Below are 17,908 nucleotides of genomic sequence, written 5' to 3'. Positions count from 1 at the left end.
TCCTTGAGTTTGCGGTGGCAAAGGAGCATCTAAGAAGCTTGTTAAATGTGCAAGGTTGGTTATTAGCTTCTGTGACCAGGCCTTCACTGAATAAGGCTTCGGTGTGGGGGCAAGCGATATTGACTAAGGGTGAATTCAAATGTTGCATTAGTTTTCCTGATTTTGGAAAAGCCATGACTGTTAAATCGTATCTTTAACAGTTATGGCTTTGCCCAAAGAATCCCAGAATTGTAGCTCTGTGAGGAATAAGCTACAGTCCCCCTGATTCTTTGGTGGAACATATTTTAAAAGCAACCCTAGAGAGATTTTGAGGTTGAAGGCTGACAAAGAGTCGAAGCGTGAATAATGTGTGTGTGTGTGTGTGTGTGTGTGCGTGCGTGCGTGTGTGTGTGTTTTATACACATCCTCTGCCCTGAAAACAAACAGGTAGGAGAGTGTTTATGAGCACACCTGAGAAATGGGGGTTAGGACAAAATGGCCTCTCTCATTCGTCTCCCCTCTCTGACAGAACAGAGAAGTTGGAAGTTTGAGCAGTGCTGATTTGATACAGCAACATGCTCTGCTGAAGCAAAGACAGGTGAGAATTGAGCAGTATGATTACAGGACTTTTAGGGTTGCCATATTGTGAAGAGCAGAAAAAAAGGACATGTCCTTTTAAAATGTGTTTTTTGGGGGGGCGGTATTGGGTTGCTGTTTTTATTTTTATTAGGTATTTTGTGGTTTTATATCTTGATTTCATTCTGTGAACCGCCCTAAGACCCCCAGGTATAGGGCAGTATATAAATTCAATAATGAGATAATAAATTTGCCAACTACTACTTCTAACTATGGATCGCTATGACGACCCTACCCATGAGGACATATGGCAACCATAGCTGAGGTGCGTGGACCCCTCTTTTGTTTCCCCCCTTTTTTCTTCCTTTTTTTCTTTTTAAATTCAGCATTAATACACACATATTGTGAATATACAAGCATACAAACATACATTTCATACAATCCTTAAAAATATTCAAACATACCTACATTCAGTCCCACAGATAATTCCTTTTCCCACCACCACCCCTCACCCCACCTTTGTGTTAGACTTCCAATCTACTCAATTGCAATTTCTTTCCACTTCTATTATTTTCTTTCACACACCTTTAACCTAATTTCATGCTTCTTTTTCTATTACACATTGTTATCCATCTTATTTAGTATTTCAGTATTTAAAACGGAACTTGTTTATTCTAATAGGAGTTCTGATTTTTCAATATGATTTTGCAAGTATCCTTTCAACACCTTCCAATCCCTGTCTATCTTCTCTTTTGAGATCCTTCCAATTTCTCCCATTGTTTTGGATATATTGTGGACCCCTCTTTTGATGTGCTGGGAGGCACAAGCTATTTCACACTGTCAGACCTGGTGTATCAAGAAAGCAGGGCGAGGGAATCTGCACAGAGTCTGGCAAATGGGTTAGAAGCAAATGCATCTGCCGATCTCTGTACACATCCTTGCACACCAGATTGAGTCTTGCAAAGTGTCCCCCACCCCCTCAGAAATTATCCTCCTCTTGTTGTCCCCAAGTTAACAGAATGGCAAACACCACTCATCCACAGAGAACTTTCTGAGTCTTGTTTGTCTAGTCCTCCTTAGATCTTTTAGGATGAGCCATGGAACTCCCTCTGACATGAGTGGGAGACTTAAATTGATTTGTAATGTGCAAAATCAACTCTGAGCGCCGTGTAATCTTGTTCCAGAGTCTCTTAACGCAGCTTGTGAAAGTGTTCCAGCTCTCTTGAGCTCTGCCAATGGATGAATGTGAAAGGGAGAAGAGAAAAGAGGCCTGTAAGATGTTTTGGAGAGGGAGTGGCTGGGTGGTAATTGCAGAACAAAGGCTTTTGATAGTTCAAGAGGGCAAGGGAGCACTTGCCAGCGTTTGAACTGTGGTGGGCAGATCCTGCTAATATTTCCAGATGCTCTGGGGATGGCCAGGATAATTGTTAGGCCAAATTTAGAAGAATCGTGGTTGGAGGTGGAGTGTGTGTGTGGGGGGGGGGAACAACTGCCCTTCCCCTCTAGATTTCTTAAATTGAAAAGAGCACCCTGAGACAGAGGCCTTTTCATGTGGAACATGCTGCCAAAATGCTTGATTCTATTCCAGGGACTGATGTGAGTTTTCCATGGAACTGCCTTTGGAACAATACATATTTTGTGTGCACCTTCTGATGATCCGTGCAGCTTCTGGTTCATAATCTATGATAAGCTCCTGTTCAGAGTTCCACATCCTGCCAGCTACATCCATCTCCAGAATTCTCTAAGCTCCTGGGGGCTCAGTCAGGGCAATTCCATCTTCCTTGAACCCCTGGGTTCCTATTGCTCCCTTTCCGCCAATCTAGAAAAACCTTCAACATTATCCAGTGGAGGCTGGTCCAATGGAATAAATGGGGCATTCCCCACAAACCTCAGTCTGCCTTCAACCAGCCCCCACTCTCCCTTGGCTTCTTACTTACAACCAGTCCAGATGCTCACTTGGGAGCTGTTAGCTTCCCCCATCTTGCCCCAGTCTTGCTTTTGTAGAACTCAGCACGGAGGAGGATGGGGGCAATTGGCTCCACCTACTGGCGCCACCTACTGTTCGCCTCCCAGCCTTCTGCCCTACCAGTCTCAATGAGAACCAGCCACCACTGAATCTATCAGTACTTTTGCTCTCACAATAAAATTAAGGTTAAAGTAATAGTCTTCATGGGCCCTTTTAGTGGTGCCCCCCCCTTGTGGAATGCTCTCACTATGGATGCATGCCTGACGCCATTGTTGCTGATCTCTAGGCTCCAGGTAAAGACCTTTCTCTTTACCTGGGCTTTTGGCCCTTAATTTTAATGGTGGCAAAACTTTTAGTTGCACACCTGGGCTTTGGGGGTTTTTGACTGTTCTTGGTTGTTTCCAGTGTCAGTCACTGTTGGTCACCATAGTTCAGCCAAAAGACTTCAAAGGGAGGTTCCAGTGCATGAAATGGTTGAATCAGAATCCACCAGAAATTTGATTCTGTTCATTTTGGACTTAACTGGAACTCTTTCCCACTCTTTCAGTGTTCAGTTTGCCTAGCACACCTAACAGTGACTGCCACTGTGAATTGAGCACTCTGTTTTTAATCTTGCATATATGTGGGCTCTGGATAGAAATATTTATTTACGTGTAGAATTTATATCTTGCCTTTCCTCCCAAAGGAGCTCTTTGTGGCAAACACATCAGTAATACAAATTGATGATTTCAGTGTTGCCAGGAACAAGCCACCAAATGTCTAGGTAAACTGGAAAGTTTCTAAAATCCTCCTGAAAGTCAATAATGAGGGAGAGAGGTATGCTCTCACAAGAGGTGGGCATCGCACAAATGGGAAGCCACCACTGAAAAGGCCCTGTCATGGGTCAATGCCAATGTTCCCACACCCAACTGTGGCACCACCACCTAGGCCTCACTGACTGATGTAGGGTCCAAAATGGTTGATATTGGAGAAGACACTTTAAGTCCTTGGGTTGTGAGCCATTTAGGGCTTTATATCCACATACTAAGACCTTGATTTGGGTCCAGTAGCTCACTGGCAGCCAGTGCAGTGCTTTCAGGGATGGTGATAAAATGGTCCCATAAGACAGCTCTACTTACTATCCTAGCAGCTACTTTCTGCCATACTTGTAGCCTCCAAACTCTTGTCAAGGGCAGCCACATCTTACAGCACCTTACAGTAGTCCTGATGGGAGAACACCAGAGCATGGAAAACTGAGGTCCGGCTATCCCAGTCTTGGGATATCACAGAGCAAATGCTACCATTTGAAATTCATGAGCTTTTTACATTTATTCCCCCCTTTCTCTGTCTCTGTGTGTGTTTATGTCAGTGTTTCCCAAACTTGGGTCCCCAGATGTTGTTGGACTACAACTCCTATCATCCCTGACCACTGGTCCTGCTAGCTAAGAATGATGGAAGTTGTAGTCCAATTCTAGTTTATGTGACTCTCACACACACACTGATTTTCTAACTGAGCATAACATTTTGTCCATCTCATATCATAGCATCTAGTCCATTAAAACCTTTGCCAGAATAAATTCTAGGGGCTCTAAGACTCCTCATCATTTCTTTGCAACAGCCAAACATGACTACAGTGGAAAGGGAAGGGAAAACCAAGCCTGAAGTGACTCACTGCTGAACCTTCTATTCTATTGTGTGGATTAGGATGAAAGCTAGTTTCTTTTTAATGGACTTCTGTCAGGGTTTGTCACTGGCTGAGCCCTCATTCTGTGCTTTACAGTGAAAGAGGTGGAGAATCATTATTTCCATCCTGGCGAGTGAAACCAAGGAGCACCTGAACCAAGAACCTTTCTCTTATTTGCCCTGCTGGGATGGAATGAGTGCGTAATGGCTCATCGTAACAGAGGATCAAACGATTGGGAAAGCGGGCCAGTGTGGGCAGAGTAAATGGCGCATCCAAGCAACTTGGCATTGGGTCTGAAGGACTGTCAGATTTTCCACAGCTGTTCCCAAAGCTGCCAGGGGCATCAGATGCCCACAACATGCTAGGGAAGTTGTGGGCAGTAAAAAAATCCAGTGACCCATCTAACTAAAGCAGGCTTCATGCAGTAAGCAAATTTCGCCCACAGGCTGCAGCTGTTGACCGGCTTAGAAGTCATGGGGAAGCAAGATCTCTGTGTCCTTAGGACACATTCATGAGTGGCGCCCGCCTTTTTACACCTGAAATTAAAGAAAAGCAAAACAACAACAACTCCTTTCAGAGATTAAGGGGCCTGTATTTTTCGCTCCATAAGGCGCACCTACTTTTGGGGGGGGGGATTGAAGGAAAAAACACCATTATTTAAAGGGAGCTCTGAGCAGAGGAGGGAGAAGGGCAGCCCAGCAGCTTCTCCATCCTTGGGGAAAAGCCCCCAAGAGCCACCACACAGCTCTTTAAAGGGAGTGCGGCTCTTGGGGGCTTTTGCAGGAGGTGGGGGAAGTGAGAGAGCCTCGCTTTGTCCCTTCCCCCACCTCCCGCAAAAGCCAGGGATAGGTGCGTGAAGCCTCCCCAGGGCAGCAGGATGAATGCCTTCCTGCTGCTCCCAGAGCTTGTGGGGCTGGCGGGGGGGGGGGACCGGGCAAAGGGACCACACATTCGCTCCATAAGACGCACAGACATTTCCCCTTAGATTTTAAGAGGAAAAAAGTGCATCTTACAGAGCGAAAAATACGGTAATGCTGGACCAGATGTTGTGGGTGTACATTTTCTCTGCACAAACGAAGGCCTAAAGAAATGAAAAGGAAGGGAAAAAACACATTTCAACCCATATCTTTTAAAAACTGATTATTATTTGTTTCCTTGCTCTTTTGGGTTTGTAAATATATTTTATTTAATTTCATAAAATGTATATACCAATTGAATGGGTTGTTGTTGTTTTTAAAGGAAACTCAGAGCTGCTTACAAAAAAAATTGAGACGTTAAATCAGCTGAAAGGAACAGTTTAAAACCTCTGGAAAATAATGAAAATCAATGTGAAAAACCAGATTGAAAAGTATGTCAACATCCTACATGTGTATTACACTTCTTCTTAGCAGCTATGTGACCCAGCCAATCAGGGATCACGCAGCCACAACACCATCAGACTTGGCAGCACGACAAGGCCAATTCAGTGTAAGGGACAATGCTTCCTGCCCTGGTTTGGAATGAATGGAACTGCTTCAGGTTGCTTTGCGATAAATCCAGCTATTGAATGTAAAAGGTATTCATGGTATTCCCTCCCTCCCCACAGCCTTCACCGCAAGCTGCAAAAACAAGGGTTTCTCAGACTTCTGATAGACCACCTTTTTTTGTTTTGTTTTATGGGCTGCGTGGCTAATTGTTCAGGGCTGGTACGGAGGTTTCCTGTTAACACAACATTACCTGCAGTGGATGACTAACTAGGGGAAATGCTGTCATTCTGACTCATAAGAAGGACCCTGCTAGAGCAGAACAAAGGTTCGTCTATTCCATCATCCTGCTTTGTCCAGTGGCCAATCAGCTGCCTCCAGGATGCACATAGTCAGCGCATGGGATGCAACAAACTTAGCTGGCTTTAAAAGGGAATAGGACAAATTCATGCAGGATTGCTAAGACTGCATACACTTCTATGTGCATTTGAGTGCATTTGAAGCTCATGTCTCCCCCCAAAGAATCCTGGGAGCGGTAGTTTGTTGGGGGTGAGGGGGAAATTGCAGTTCCCATAAATCTTTGAAATAAATTGTGTGCTTTAACGTGTATGGTTTATGTGCAGGCCATAGCTATCCTGCTTGAATTTGCCTTTTCAGTTCGGCTAAGCCTTCGCCACACCTAATGCCAGCAAATTCCATACCAGTGTTTCAATGGTGGTAGTGTTTTTAAGAAAGATGTATCCAAAATGTGTTAGGTCTTGCAACATGTACAACTTTTTGTACGTGTGAGAAACGTCTCGCTGGCACTGCCTAAGAAGTGTGTATAACAAAGCTCCTTTTGTGTCTGGCTCATTCTCACACATTATCTGTGTGATTACAAATAATTTCTGTCTCTCGCATGTGCCTTGAAGCTTGATACATGATTATCATGTTGTAGACCGGGCTTTTCTTTTCCCTTCCCAATGCTGGAAATTTGTGTGGGACTCAGCTGGCAGAAATGAGTTTGGGGTTTAAATAAATAGAGCAGATTCCCAAGCGCCAGATTCCCAAGTGATCCCTGCACCAGCTATTTATTTATTTATTTATCTATCTATCTATTTCATGAAATTAATGCACTGTTTGAATGTTAAAAACAAAAACAGAAAACCATCAAGGCAGTTTACAGAAGATAAAACAGTAAAATGAATTAAAAAATCAGAACCATTGTTTAAAAACATACAAAAGTCAAACTTCGAAAACAGATTAAAAGTAACTCAACTTTCTAAGCATTTGGATGGCAGAGAGTACAGTTGTACGTTGGACCTCAAATGCCTTGGCTACCGAACAAATTGGCTCCCAAATGATCTAAACCCGGAAATGAGTGTTCTGGTTTTTGAATGGTTTTCAGAAGCCGAACATCCGCCGCAGCTTCTGCGGCTTCCGATTGGCTGCAGGAGTTTCCTGCAGCCAATCAGAAGCCGTACTTTGGTTTCTGAACATTTTGCAAGTTGAACGGACTTCTGGAACAGATTCTGTTCAACTTCCAAGGTACAATGAAGGCACCTGCTTGATCTTCATGGGCTGCTGTCCTCCCCATCCTTTAAAGTTTGGACTGATGCAGCTTAGGTTGCATTTTGTTTACAGCTTCCATTTTCTCTGCACCTCGAGGCACAAGGTCATCTTGTGTGTATCTTCTGGAAACAAAGGGACAAACATGACTACTGCAATGCACTCTACGTGGGGCTACCTTTGAAGGTGACTCGGAAACTGCAATTAATCCAGAATGCGGCAGCTAGACTTGTGACTGGGAGTGGCCGCCATGACCACATAACACTGGTCCTGAAAGATCTTCATTGGCTCCCAGTACGTTTCCAAGCACAATTCAAAGTGTTGGTGCTGACCTTTAAAGCCCTTAACGGCCTCAGTCCAGTATACCTGAAGGAGCATCTCCACCCCCATTGTTCAGCCCGCACACTGAGGTCCAGCACTGAGGGCCTTCTGGCGGTTCCCTTGCTGTGAGAAGTGAGGTTACAGGGAACCAAGCAGAGGGTCTTCTCGATAGTGGCGCCTGCCCTGTGGAACGCCCTCCCATCAGATGTCAAGTCAATAAACAACTATTCTACTTTTAAAAGACAACTGAAGGCGGCCCTGTTTAGGGAAGTTTTTAATGTCTGATGCTGTATTGTTTTTAATATTTGGTTGGAAGCCACCCAGAGTGGCTGGGGAAACCCAGCTGGATGGACAGGGTTTAAATAAATTATTATTATTATTATTATTATTATTATTATTATTATTATTATTATTAGTTTCTTCAGGTAGTTAGTTAGCTAGGGCTATAGGACTCCTTCCTATAAAGAATGCACTTCCCTTAATGAACATTAGCTTTCTCAAGTCTCAGTTGGAACACCTTACAATTATTCTCCAAGCAGGGATTCAATTTGCTAAAGTTAATCTCCGCTGTTGCATATAAACTCTATATGCCATGCAAGCTCCAGCGATCTCCAGCACCCTTGGTTTTTTTTCCAGCTTGGTGCAATTGTAACACTTCCTGTCAATTTCATGCCTGGCAGTCGGCAGGGAGCAGATAAGGACTGAATCTTTGCCTGCAAAATCTGGTAGGAGTCGATTCGTTCTCCCTCGGCGCTGCTGGGAAAGATCCCATCAATAGGCCTATCTGTGGCGAATGGAAAACATTGCTTACAAGCCCTTTCCACCTTGTGGAGCCTTATTCGCTAACGTGGTGTTGAATGCCTAGTAACTTTCTGTTCCCATCCCAGACTTTCTCATGGAAGCCAGATGATAATTTCCTCCCAGTGCTCTCTGCCTTGATTAGGTTAGAAATGTGGCCTGCATATTGTGTGGCGGTGGTGTTTCCCTCCCGCCTCCGTGTAATAAACTTCATTGATTGTTTGAAATTGATTAGCCAGGGGTGCTATTCCCGTATAATAGAATTTGGCTTACTACACATTCTAACGCTCTTGGCGGAGGCTGAATGGGAGTTACTCAGCTGTGAATTTCCCAATGACATACAGGATTGAGACCTGGCATTGTGTGACTTGTTTGTTAGAATGAAGGGGATTTACTGGAATATGGCAAAGCGACAAACCTTCCTGGCAGAGGAAGGCGAGAGAGCTTTGATTCTCCCCCATTCTCTCACACAGTGTTTTATTAATAGGAGGCATGCGTTTCCCATTAATAGACGCTTAGGTAAGCATTTTCAGATAGTTGTAGAATCATGTTATCACCAATGAGCAACATGAGGGAGAAAGGGTTATTTTAGGGGGTTAGCAGGCTGCCCTACATTGAGTCAGACAACCATTGATCCATCTAGCATTGTCTGCTAGGGATGAACAAGTCTGTCCATTTTTGATCTCCAAGTTTCTCTCTCTATACGCCCCCACCACAATCTTCAGTTTCCTACATTTCTGCAAAACTTTTGTGATTCTGCATGAAAATTCACATTGCATTTTTCACGCTAATATCTCGTAGTAAACCTATTTTTGTATGCAGTTTTGACGAATGTAGACATTTTTTCATGAAGTTTCCTCTAATGCAACACAGTTTTGTATGCTATTTTCATGAATATATACATTGTAATGCATAATTTACCCCAATATATGCACTGGCTGAAGAACTCCATTGCAGAATTCAGAGTAATGTGAATTTTGAAAGGTTTCTGTGTTTCAGTTTGCACATTCTTTTATATAGTGCAAATTTGCCTTTAAAGGCAAATGGAATTGAATCGCTCCCCCCTTGCCACTGTCTCTGCTTAAGGACAGCAGCCCTCTAGACCAGAGCTTTCCAAACTTTTCATGTTGGTGACGCACTTTTTAGATATGCATCATTTTGTGATGCAGTAATTCAGTTTTGCATCATTTTGTGACACAGTAATTCAGTTTTACTAGCAAACTGGAGTTGCTCAGAGAGTGTTTGTGCAACACACCCACACGCTGCAGCCGACACACTAACGTGTCACGACACACAGTTTGGAAAGACGTTCAGGCTGAGAATCTTTTCCAACCTTACCTGTGGATGCCAGGGATCGAACCTAGAACTTTCTGTGTGCAAACTGCTGAGCTGCAATTTTCAAAATTATATTCCAGCTTTTCACCTTCCCAGTCTCAAAGTAGCTGTACAGCTCAGCAAAGTCAAATGTGCATGAAATAGCTGATTAGTACCAGTTAAAATTTTTACCAGTACAAACCACCTACTACCCAAATCTTGTATTACCGATATATGCTTGGGCTTTGCTGAGCTGCCAGAGTTGTAAAGGAGTCTCGGGTAATGTTTGAAATTGGTACACTGATGCCATAATTGGACATTATGCTTTGGAGTGATCAGAGATACTAGCTGGGGGCCTCCTCATGTAACATAGCCGCATAACTGGGTGCCCAAAGGGAAATGGAGTCATCCGCTGTATGAGAATGCTACTTCCATCCCTTTATGCAAAATGCAGGCTTTTAAAAACCTCTGCCACTGCTGGCTTTGCAGCTGCATGCCAAACATGGCTCCTATTAAGGCAGAGGATCTGACTGTGGGAGAAAAGCATTATGGGAAAGGCTGTAGCTCACTGGTAAACTATATGCTCTGCATGCAAGATTGGCCAATCCCTGGCACATATATGTAGGGTTGGGAATAATAATAATAATAATAATAATAATAATAATAATAATAATTTATACCCCATCCAGCAAAATATTAAAATACAATAATTCATCAAATATTAAAAGCTTCCCTAAACAGGGCTGCCTTCAGATGTCTTCTAAAAGTCAGGTAGTTGTTTATTTCCTTGACATCTGATGAGAGGACGTTCCACAGGGCGGGTGCCACTACCGAGAAAGCCCTCTGCCTGGTTCCCTGTAACTTTGCTTCTTGCAATGAGGGAACTGCCAAAAAGCCCTGGGTGCTGGACCTCAGTGTGTGTCCAGGCAGAATGATGGGGGTGGAGACGCTCCTTCAGGTATACTGAGCCAAGGCCGTGGATGATAGCCATGCAAGTCAGTATAGACCAGGGATGGGGAATGGCCCTCCAGATGCGGCTGGACTACAGTTCCCATCATCCCCAACCATTGGCCAGGCAGGCTGGGGCTGATGGGATTTGGAGTCTGACAACAGCCAGAGTACCATAGGCTGGCCACTCCAATCCAACTCGGTATGGTGCAGCTTCTTATGTGTGGCAGGGCTGAGAATCAGAGGCTCCTTCTTTTTCAGAAGAGGGTACAAGCCCAACTTGGAGGGTTTTTAAAATAAAAAATGTGGGGCCTAACCCTACCACACAATGGTGTTTTTTGTTGTTGTTGTTTTTGGCTTATTGCTGTTTAGGAGACTAATTTTCTGCTATGGCAGTGGACTTGCTGAATGTTTACCGCCCATCCCTTGGTCCACTAGTTTAAGACCTCTAAGACTTGGGATGCAGGAGGTGCTGAGGGTTAAACCACAGGGTTAAACCACAGCTTGCCGATCAGAAGGTCAGTGGTTCGAATCCCCGCAAAGGGTTGAGCTCCCGTTGCTCGGTCCCTGCTCCTGCCAACCTATCAGTTCGAAAGCACGTCCAAGTTCAAGCTGTACGCCGGCTCCCTCGGCCAGTAAAGCGAGATGAGCGCCGCAACCCCAGAGTCGGCCACGACTGGACCTAATGGTCAGGGGTCCCTTTACCTTTTAGACAACATCGCATCCGCAGTTCCTTTGAACCGCAAGCTGGACCTCTTCTCTCGCTGGTCATTTCACCGTCTTTAAGCAACGAGACTGCTGCGCATCTTCTGCAACATGGAAGCTAATTCACCCAGTTTATTGGGTGACCTTGTTCTCCTAACATCTTAACCCATTTCTAAGGGAAGTGTGTCCTATTTTCAAAGTCTCTCTCTTCACCCACTTCTAAGCGGAGCTATTTATGTCTGGGAAAAGGGCCTTCATATGCAGCATTCTGTTCCGAGACTCTTGATTAATAACTGATATAAACTCAGGAAAGGTTGTTGACCTTAGTGCAGATTACTTTGGCTTTGATGCGTTATAGTTTGATACACCATTCTCTCCTCTCCCCCCCCTCCCTTAATGTTATTTTTCTTGCGTGGCTTAATTAGGTTAATTTCCAAGCTCCTCGACATGCTGATTTATGCCTTTTCCTTCTCCCACCCCTGAAAGCTCTGATTGCTGAGAAGTGGCATGAATGAGATCAGAGAATCCCCTGTGGTGTCTTGGAATTCTGCCAGCAAGATTCCTTTCTTGGACGAGGGTCTCTGTAAAATGGGGACTTCATAGATCTATTCAAACGCTGCTGCTGCTTTTTCTTTGGCAACATCCAAGTCCCAAGGCAGCTTGAATCTGGACTCTGGCTTGCAATTATTAAAACAATAATACTGGTTGTTGGTGCTTTTTTTTACCATGAATTTAAAAGTTAGGCATTGGGCTACTGTATTCCTTTGTGGCTGTCCACAAAACAGGCCAAACAAAAAGGAAGGAAATCACAGCAAGCCAAGAGAGGGGATTACAAATTCTTCTCTATTGGAGGAAAAATAGCTATCATTTTCAGCTAGGGATATAATAACTTGATATTTTGGAGCAGCAGAACCCACACTTTGGAACTCCCTGCCTATTGATAGCAGGCAGGTGTAATGGTGTTCGCTTCGGCAGCACATATACTAAAATTGGAACGATACAGAGAAGATTAGCATGGCCCCTGCGCAAGGATGACACGCAAATTCGTGAAGCGTTCCATATTTTTGAATGTTGAATGATGTTGGATTGAAATTGAGTGGTTTCTAGCTGTAATGATATAAAGGAACATGGATGAAAAAAAGGGTTTGGATAGAAAATAAGGTGATATTATAAGCTGTAATGCTTTAAGTTAAGGATTTGCTGAACAAATAATTTGAAAGGGAATACAAGAAGGGGAGGTATGAGGAGGTCAGAGAAATATGTTACTGAAAAGATTGTATTATGAACTATATGTTTTTTTTAATTTTTTTGTTTGCTTTTTGTTTGTATAAAAAATTGAAAATCTTAATAAATATCTTTAAAAAAAAAAGATAGCAGGCAGGTGTAATGATCTCTGGCAGGCAAGCAAGCCCCAATAATAAGTAATGACGCTCTGGCAGTTTTATGTACGTTTATTTTCAACAAAACACATCCAGAGCATGGCTTCTCGCCTGCTCGCATTGACGATAGTTGGTCAGTCTGAATCTTCGCCCCTCCCACAGCAGGAAGGATACCAAACTTCTGCCTTTCCCCTCTTGCCCTTCCATTGCCCTCTGATATTATCCAGTCTCCTAGAACGACGACTGCGAGGCTGGCCTTTGCCCTCGGCACTTCTACTTGATACAGTCTCAGACCTCTGCTTATCTGCTGATTGCCTAGCAACGCTCTGGCTACCTTCCAACTCTTCCTCTTCTTGAGAGCTAACACTGTATTCCTTGAGAAGGGGGAGGTCGAACTGCCCTTTCTCGACTCCTGTCAGCCCGCTCTCATCTGCAGAGTCGGTCCCTCCTTCACTTACCTCAAATTCTGAGTCTGACTCTTCCCCTACGTTCTGGTGAGCCACATTCCTAACAGCAGGCCCCTTCCCTGTACTTTCTTCAGTACCCACTAAACACAGTTTTGTTTAGACAAGTTCAGAAGGTAGATGTGAGTTTTCATCTGTTTTTAGTCTATTGTTGTTTTAAGTTTTTGAAAGCTTGATAACGTTACGGTTTTATTAAATGGCATATACATGTTTAATGAAATAAATGTCAAAGGATTCCACCAGAAACGGACTAGAAATTGCTACAATTCACATGGTTTTCATCCAAGGTCAAGAACAGAAAGGATGCAAACAGTATTGGCTGTCTCCCCCTCCTTTTTTTCTTTTAGTTTATCCATATTTATGTAAGTTTCTTTTCTTTTTTTAAATATATTTATTAAGATTTTCAAATTTAATACAATAAAAAAACCCAAAAAGTCAATAAGAAAAAAAAGAAAAACAAAAAGCAAAAAAAATTAAAAACACATAAAGTTCACAAAATCTAATTTTTCAATAACATATTTCCCTGACCTCCTCATACCCCCCTTTCTTATATTCCAATTCAGATTGTTAATTCAGCAAATCCTCATCCATAATTTTTAACCTAATTCTATGCTTAATTTAACATATTATTATTTTACTTTTTCTCTTTCATTCATTTCCTCAATTTATTTTTGCTAACCTTATTTTCCTTTAATTTAGTCCGTTTTAAAACAAACCATTTTTACCTTATCCAAACTTCCACATCAACACTTGTACCTCAATACACATTCTTAAAACATTCTTTCTAAAGTCGACCCAGATTCCCTTCCACGAAATTCCCAAATTTCATACACATTACCAAAACAAAATGAAAGCAAAAACACATTATAATTATGTACCCTTTGGATTCCCAAGCCCCACACCCCCCTTTCCCGGTTTCAGTCCCCCACAAATATCCACCAATCTTAATCTAGTAATAGCCTGGAGACCTCACATCCGAGGCTCTTAATTCTCTCTCAATTCCTCTCTGCTGGTTTTTCTGATAGTCCTTAAAATTAAACACCAAATCTCGGAGAAGCTATATTTATGTTAGTTTCAGCCATCACAGATGGTGAGATGAATAATGTAAGCCGTGGCAGAAACTGAACTGTAGCGGAATAGAAACATCACTGGTTGCAACGAACGCAGGACAGGGCAGAATTCATTGCCTCCTCGTGTCCCTTGTATCAACCTCATGGCTTGTTTCCAAGAGTATTTTGAATGTTTCTGACTTCTGAGTCTGTCATGGTTGGGGGCCTCCTCCAATGACTCACCCGTTAATAAGAATTAGGATTATTGTTTGGGCGCAGGGAACTATCCGCCATATTGGGTATACTTCATTTTGTTTTATTGAGTCATGTTGTGTTTTGTTGGTTTATAATTGTTTTATCATATAATTGTAGAGTTGGAAGGGACCCCAAGGGGTTTCTAGTCCAACCCCCTGCAATGCAGGAATCTCAACTAGTTCATATGTGACAAATGCCCATCCAATCTCTGCTTCAAAACCTCCTTACTAATTTAGTTTGTAGGTGCTGGTCATGTTCTGTTGATAATCGCCTTCCTTGGTGGTCATTCCAAGTAAGTGGCAATGACAGTGTTTATCTAGAACTATCTCTTTGGATCTCCATCGTTCTGCCTGGACACTGAGGTCCAGCGCCGAGGGCCTTCTGGCGGTTCCCTCGCTGCGAGAAGCCAAGTTACAGGGAACCAGACAGAGGGCCTTCTTGGTAGTGGCACCCGCCCTGTGGAACGCCCTCCCACCAGATGTCAGAGAGAAAAACAACTACCAGACTTTTAGAAGACATCTGAAGACAGCCCTGTTTAGGGAAGCTTTTAATGTTTAATAGGTTATTGTATTTTGGTGTTTTGTTGGAAGCCGCCCAGAGTGGCTGGGGAAATCCAGCCATATGGGCGGGGTGTAAATAAATAAATAAATAAATAAATAAATTATTATTATTATTATTATTATTATTATTATTATTATTATTATTATTATTTTAAGAAGCTGCAGACCATTGGTTCATTTAGCTCATCATTGCCTACCTCGAATAGCAATGGCTTTCAAGAGTTTTAGAAAAAGAAGAAGAGTTTGGATTTGATATCCCGCTTTATCACTACCCGAAGGCGTCTCAAAGCGGCTAACATTCTCCTTTCCCTTCCTCCCCCACAACAAACACTCTGTGAGGTGAGTGGGGCTGAGAGACTTCAAAGAAGTGTGACTGGCCCAAGGTCACCCAGCAGCTGCATGTGGAGGAGCGGAGACACGAACCCGGTTCCCCAGATTACGAGTCTATCGCTCTTAACCACTACACCACAGTGGATACAGTAAGAGTCTCACCCTGTACTACTTGGAGATGCCAGAGATTGAAACTGAGACCTTCTGCATGCAAAGCAGATGCTCTAGCCCTAAGCCACAGCCCTTCCTCTTAAGTAGCAGCTGGAAGTGATATCCAGGAGTTCTTGAGACAAGGCCATAGCTGCTATTACCAAGTTCCATATAGCGCTGTGGCTTTAAAACATTTCTGTTCATTCTTTTGGCTTTCTCCCAGGGGGTGGTCGCGGTGCAACGTGAAACAACAGTAGCTTTTCAGACAACGATTCAAATGTTTGCCTGTAGTAGCGGCAGACAGAGGACAACCCCTTTAATAAATCAGCCGAAGCAAGAAAGCTCCATAAAAACGTTCAACTAACCTTTCTCTGAACCTGCCAGCTTCAATTCTTTCTCAGTTTTATGTTTTTTCTTTCCTGATTTGCATATTTTCTCCGTTGCCTAGCTTAACAAAGAATCCTGAACCTGGTCTCCTAATCACAGAAACATCTCCTGCCTCAAAAGCAACTGTTGCTTCTAGGGAATGCTAGATACATTTTTTTCTGTTGGGGAGGTAGGACCTGATACTGGCTGCTGGTGCCCCTGCCTTGCTGTGTTGTATGTTTTCTGAATTCCCTTTGATATTGACCTTGGACTGTTGCTTGACTTTGGATCATGTTTGGATCTGGACTGCTTCTCCACGCTTGACCTTGGTTCATTTGGATTGTTCTGCATCTGCCACCCTCTGCTCCTTGTTGAGTTCTTTAGTGAAGGCTTGTATCTCCTGTAACTGGGAGCCTGGGGGGCATCCCCCAGAATGGGACATTGTGTTTGGCAGGTGTCTGTATTGGGGAATGTACATAACAGGATGGAAACCCAAGACTCCAGGGCCAGTAACTGAAGGCAAAGCATAGACTCATAGAATGGTAGAGTTGGATGGGACCACAAGAGTAATCTAGTCCAAGCCCCTGCAATGCAGGAATCACAGCTAGGGGGCCATCTGATCTGTTTAAAAGTCTCCAATGAAGACAAGCACACCACCTTCTGAGATTCAGTTAGGACCTAGATCAGATTACAGAGATGCTTGGTCCTGAGCAGAAGACATCTTAGACCAGAGCTGGTGAAGAAGAAGAAGAGTTTGGATTTGATATCCCGCTTTATCACTACCCTAAGGAGTCTCAAAGCGGCTAACATTCTCCTTTCCCTTCCTCCCCCACAACAAACACTCTGTGAGGTGAGTGGGGGTGAGAGATTTCAGAGAAGTGTGACTGGCCCAAGGTCACCCAGCAGCTGCATGTGGAGGAGTGGAGACGCGAACCCAGTTCACCAGATTGCGAGTCCACCGCTCTTAACCACTACACCACACTGGTGAATGACCTTTCAGCCCCAGCCAGCATTGTGCAAAGCTCTCCCTCCTCACCTCTGCATTCCTAAGAGTTGCCACTATGCCCCTTGGCCATTTACAATATACTTTTAAAAACCCCACCCATATATGTAGTTGTGGCTGCTCCATTAGGGTGAATGGGAAACTGTCCCACCAAGTTCAGCCTGCCCTTGCCTGCCCTGCCTTCTTGCTTACAACCAGAGGTGGATTTAGGGCAACCTCAGCTGTGCAGGAACACTAGCCATGCAGCCAAGGAGGGTCCTTTCTCAAAGCCCGGGAAGTGCTTACCAGCTTTGGGAATAAGGTGTGATGGCTCTGGCAGGGTCCTAAAGTCCTCCTGTCTCCTTCCCAAAGACAAACAAGAGTCAGCGTGGTGTAGTGGTTAAGAGAGGTGGACTCGTAATCTGGTGAACCAGGTTCGATTCCCCGCTCCTCCACATGCAGCTGCTGGGTGACCTTGGGCCAGTCACACTTCTCTGAAATCTCAGCCTCACTCACCTCACAGAGTGTTTGTTGTGGGGGAGGAAGGGAAGGGAGAATGTTAGCCGCTTTGAGACTCCTTAGGGTAGTGATAGGACATGGGTGGCATTGTGGGTTAAACCACAATGCCGATCAGAAGGTCGGCGGTTTGAATCCCCGCGACGGGGTGAGCTCCCGTTGCTCGGTCCCTGCTCCTGCCAACCTAGCAGTTCGAAAGCATGTCAAAGTCAAGTAGATAAATAGGTACCGCTCCGGCGGGAAGGTAAACGGCGTTTCCGTGCGCTGCTCTGGTTTGCCAGAAGCGGCTTAGTCATGCTGGCCACATGACCCGGAAGCTGTACGCCAGCTCCCTCGGCCAATAAAGCAAGATGAGCGCCGCAACCCCAGAGTCGTCCGCGACTGGACCTAATGGTCAGGGGTCCCTTTAGGGTAGTGATAAAGTGGGATATCAAAACCAAACTCTTCTTCAGGAAGGAGCAGGAGGGTTCTGGGACCCTGCCAGAGCTTTGTGCCCACTTCTCCAAACCCGGTGACTCACTTAGCTGGCTTTGGGAAGGCAGTGCAAGGACTGGGGGCGTCAAACGTTGGCCTTGC

General features: G+C 44.1%; 1 protein-coding gene and 1 non-coding gene across 15 annotated transcripts in view; both read left to right on the top strand.

Moving 5' to 3' along the window:
• The window catches only part of ARVCF (ARVCF delta catenin family member), a 606,803-nt gene that overhangs the window by 351,370 nt on the left and 237,525 nt on the right, over positions 1-17,908 (top strand). The gene's annotated exons all lie outside the window — the stretch shown is intronic.
• Positions 12,241-12,347, top strand: LOC128404524 (U6 spliceosomal RNA). Its single transcript, XR_008328124.1, has one exon. It is a non-coding gene; the product is annotated as a U6 spliceosomal RNA (small nuclear RNA).

The sequence above is a fragment of the Podarcis raffonei genome, chromosome 16 (genome assembly GCF_027172205.1).
Source record: "Podarcis raffonei isolate rPodRaf1 chromosome 16, rPodRaf1.pri, whole genome shotgun sequence".
Classification (NCBI taxonomy): domain Eukaryota; kingdom Metazoa; phylum Chordata; class Lepidosauria; order Squamata; family Lacertidae; genus Podarcis; species Podarcis raffonei.
Note: the sequence above shows the minus strand (reverse complement) of the source record. Positions and strands in the feature narration are given on the sequence as shown.